This window comes from Penaeus japonicus, unplaced genomic scaffold (assembly GCF_977035675.1).
Source record: "Penaeus japonicus unplaced genomic scaffold, GWHDUDI00000001_assembly GWHDUDI00000012, whole genome shotgun sequence".
Lineage (NCBI taxonomy): Eukaryota > Metazoa > Arthropoda > Malacostraca > Decapoda > Penaeidae > Penaeus > Penaeus japonicus.
In genome coordinates, this window is record NW_028234414.1 from 45,744,395 (window position 1) to 45,749,394 (window position 5,000).

Consider the following 5,000-nt stretch of genomic DNA (forward strand, 5'->3'; position numbering starts at 1 on the left):
GAGGGGTGAGAAGGGTGCACAAGGGGTTGGGGTTGGCAACAGGAGGAGGAGTGGGGGGGAGGGTGGAAGGGGGCACAATACAAGGGAGTGAGTGAGGTGGGGGAGGGGGGGAAGGAAAGAGGGAGGAAGTGAGGTGGGGGAGGGGGGGAAGGGGAGAGGGAGTGGGTGAGGTGGGGGAGGGAGGGGAGGGGAGAGGGAGGGGGAAGGAAAGAGGGAGGGGGATAGGGAGAAGAAGAGAGAGAGAGAAAGACAGAGAGAGAGACTATTGAAAGAGAAAGAGAGAGAGGAAAAAAAAACAAAAACAGAGAGAGACTTTTGAGAGAAAAAGAGAGAGAAATCGATAGAGATATCCATCGATAGATAGAGAGAGAGAGAGAAAGAGAAACAGAAACTAGGAAGAAAAGCACACACACACATATATAGACAGATAAAGAATGAGAGAGGAGAGAGAAAGAGTGTGCGCGCCAGTGCATGTCACACCTAAATGCATTTTCCCTTCTGCAACATGCATTGCAGGTAACTCGATATAAACTCTTTGCAATACCAACCGGGCAACCATTCTCTCATTCTTCTGTTGTTCTTGGATCTGTATTTTAGTTCTTTTTAATTTCCTCTCTTCCCTTTTTCTTCCCCCCCCCCCCCTTACTCCCTTCTGCTCCCTACTTACACTCCCCCCTCCATCCCCCACTTGAAAAGAGGGATTTTCCTCCTCCTCCTCCTCATTCTTTTTATTCTTATTCTTATTCTTATTCTTATTCTTATTCTTATTCTTATTCTTATTCTTATTCTTATTCTTATTCTTATTCTTATTCTTATTCTTATTCTTATTCTTATTCTTATTCTTATTCTTATTCTTATTCTTATTCTTATTCTTATTCTTATTCTTATTCTTATTCTTATTCCTTCTTCTCCCCTCATTTTCGTTCTTCAATTTCTCTTCTTCTTCCTCTTCCTCCTGTTCTTCCTCCTCTTCCTCATCTTTCTTATTCTCCTCTTATTCTTACACCTTCTCTTCTTCTTCTTCCTCCTCTACTTCTTCCTCCCTCTCCTCCTTCTCTACTTCCTCTCCTCCTCTTCTTCTGTTTTCTCCTCATTTTCTTCCTGTCTCCACTCCTCCTCATCTTCTCCCTTCATTTCCTCCTCTTCTTCCTCCTCTTCCTTTTCTTCCTGTTTCCACTCCTCCTCCTCCGCTTTCCTTTTCTCTCTCTCTTCGATTTCCGTTCACCCTCTTTTTAGTTTTCTTTCTCTTCTTCTCATTATTTCTTCTTCTTCTCCTCTTCTTTTCCTTTTATTATCACGCACGGACAACAAATTTCCTTCTTCTTCTTCTCCTTCCTCTTTTCATTTTTTTTCTTTTTTTTCTTCTTCTTCGTCTTCTTCTTCTTTTTTCCCTTCTCATTCTTCTTCTTCTTCTTCTTTGTCTTTTTTTTCTTCCCCTTTTTCTTCTTCTTTGTCTTCTTTGTCTTCCTCTTCTTCTTCTTCTTCTTCTTCTTCTTCTTCTTCTCTCTTCTCCTTCTTTCTCTTCCTCTTCTTCTGCCTCATTTTTTCTGCTTCCCCTTCTTCCTCTTCTTCCCCCCTAACTCCAACACCACCTCTCCTCGTTTCCTCCTTCTTCCTTTTCTTCGTGTTCTTCCTCCTTTATTTCCTCTCTCCTCTTCCCCCTCTTCTCATCACCCTCCCCTTTCCTACCACGCCAGAACTACAACTTGCACTCCCTTCCCCTTCCTCTTTTTTCTCCTCTTCCTCCTCTTCTCCCTCCCCTTCCCCTTCTTTTTCCTCTTCCATCTTCTCCTCCTCGTCCTATTCCTTCTTCTCCCCTTCCTCTCTTTCCTCCTCCCCTTACTCCTCTTTCTCGTTCTCCTCCTCCACCTCCCCTAATCCTCCTCCTCCACCTCCTCCTCTCCCCTACCCTTCCTCCTCCCCCTCCCCTACCACCCCCCTCTCCCCACACCCCTCCCCTCCTACCTTCCACCTTCCTCCTCTCCAAACCACACTCCCCCACCCACACCTCCTTCCTCCAACCAACCCCTTCCCTCCAACCTCCCAGTCCCCCCCCCTTCCACCCCCTCCCCTCCTCCTTCCACCTCCCCCCTCTTCCTCCTCTCCCCCCCCCTCCCTCCTCTCCCCCCCTCCCTCCCTCCCCCCTACCCCCCCCCCTCCCCACCCCCCTCCTCCCTCCCCTCCCCCTCCACCCCTTCCCCCACCTCACCCTCCCCTCTACCCTTCAACCCGAACTTCCTCCTCCTCCACCCCATCTTGTTCCTACACTCCCCCCCCACACTTCTCCACCTCTTCCTCCCTCCTCCTTCCCCTCCCTCCTCACCCCCCCCCCTTCCTTCCCCTCCTTCCCCTTCCACCCTTTTCCTCTTCCCCCCCCTCCCCCCCCCACCTCCACCTCTCTCCACCCCCCCCACCACTTCCTCCCCACCCCTTCCTCCTCCTCGTCCTTCCCATCTTCTTATCTTCTCTCCCCTCCTTCCATCTCTCCCTTCCTCCATCCTTTCTCCTCCTTCCCCTTCCTTCTTCTCCCCTTCCTTTCTCTCCTCCTCCCCCTCCTCCCCCCCCGCAGCTACTGAGGTCCACGAATCATAAGATTATCCATGACGCAATATATCTCTCAGCTTCGTCCCGCTGTTATTTCTGAACATTACACATAATTACCACGAGACAGCAGCTACGGCGAAGGAGGAAGTGGAGGAGGAAAGGGGGGGAGGTGGAGAGGGAGGAGGTGGAGGGGGGGAGGAGGTTGGGGGGGAGGAGGAGGGAGGAGGAGGAGGTGGTGGTGGTGGAAGTGGAGGGAGGAGGAGAACGTTGGGGAAGGGGAAGGGGGGGGGGGGGGAGGAATAGGGGGGGGGGGGGGAGGAGAAGAGAGAAGGAGGGGGAAGGAGGAGGAAAGGGAGGAGGGGGAATGAGTAGGAAGTAGAGGAGAGAAGGGAGGTGGAGGAGGAAAAGGTGGGGGAGGAGTAAGTGGAGAAGGAGGGAGGAAGCGAGGAAGGAGGAGTAGAGACGAAGAGAAGGAGGAGGAGGTGGGGTAAGAATAAAAGGAAGTGGAAGAGGAGGAGGAGGGGATAAGTAAGGGAAGGAGGACGAAGAGGAGGAGGAAGAGAAGGAGGAGGAGGAGGAAGTGGATGTGGAGGAGGAGGCAGAACGGGAGGACAAGGCTCAGAAGGAAGTGGAGGAAGAGGAGTAGGGGGAAGTAGGAGTAAGGGAAAGAGGAAGAAGAGGAGGAGGGAGAGGAGAACAAAGAAGAGGAGGATTAGACGGAGTAGAACCTTCCCCCCCCTCCCCCCTTCCTATTTTTGTACCCGTCTCCCTCAAATGAAATATTGTCGTATATCTTTTTCATATCAATGATTATTCCACTGCCCCTTTCCCCTTGTTCTCCTCCTCCTCTCTCTTACTCCTCTTTGTCTTCCTCCTCCTCTTCTTCCTCTTCTTCCTCCTCCTCCTCCTCCTCCTCGTCCTTATTTCTCGTTACCCACTGCCCCCTCTTTGGTTCAGAAATAAATATTTATCTCTTGAAAACAAAAAGAAAAAAAGAAAAAAGAAAAAAGAAAATGAGAAAGCAACAGAAATGGCTTCATGCAACAACAGACACTCACGTTCCATGTAATGTAAACCCCCTCACCATCACCCACTCCCCCCTCCCTCCCTCCCTCCACCTCCCCCTCCCTTCCCTTTCATTTCTTCCACCACCAACCCAAAATACAGCAAATTTCAACAACTCCCATTCGCTGAAGTTCAGACCATTTTTCTTTTCTTTTATTATCATTGTCTTTATTATTATCATTATTATTGTCATTATCATTATTACTGTTATTATCATTATTATTATCGTTATTGTTATTATCGTTTTTATCGTTATTATTATTATCATCATTATTATCAGTCTTCTTATCCTTGTTATTATTGTCATAATCATTATTATCAGTATTACCATCATTGTTATGCATATCATCAACATCATCATTATTATCATTAACATCATTATTATTATTATTATTACCATTATTATTAGTATTAGTATTAGTATTAGTATTATCATTATTATTATTATTATTATTATTATTATTGTTGTTGTTATTATAATTATCATTATTATCATCACATTATTATATTCATTATTGTTATCATTTTGATTCTGTAATTTTCCTCCTTAATGAAAACTCAGTGCTCCGGAGTTATCGTTGTACTTTCAGTATGTTATTACCACCTTCCGTCCCTTTGTATCTCTACTTCTTTCCCCTCTCTTCCTATACAACCATCTGTTCCCCTTATTTCCCCCGTTTTTTTTTTCTCCTAACACCACTTACTACCTCTTTTCCCCTCTCCTTTTCCCCCTTTGCGAACCACTTTGTCTCCCTCTTTCTCTTTCCCTTTCTTTCCCTCTTTCCAATCTCCTTCTCCTCCTCTCCTCCATTTTCTCTCTCTCTCTCCCACTACCAAGTCCAAGTCTCTACCACCTTCTTCCCCCTCCCCCTCAAACCATCACCCCATTTACCCCTCCCCTCCCCCTCTCCATCCCTTTCTCTCCCTCCCCCCCTCTTCTCATTCTTCATCCCTCCCACACACTCCCCCACCCTCTGCCCCTACTCCTTCACCTCTCCCCTCTCCCCCTCTTCTCATCCTTCACTCCTCCCCCCCCCCATCTCCTCCCGACCCCTCCACCTTCCCCCCCCCCCACCCCCTCCCCCCCCCCCCACCTTCACCCCCCCCCCCCATCCCCTCCCGACCCCTCCACCTTCCCCCCCCCCCCCCCCCCCCCATCTCCTCCCGACCCCTCCACCTTCACCCCTCCTACCTTACTCGAGCTTAAGCTTGATGAAGGCCCTGTGCAGACGCCTTGTATCCGAGCTCCATAAATTCACCAGACCGGATTTGAACAGTTTATTCCCCAAGTACTGAATTCGGTCTTGCTCTCTCTCTCTCTCTCCCCTTCTCTCTCTTTCTTTCTCTCTTTCTTTCTATCTTTCTTTCTCTTTTTATTTCTCTCTTTCTTT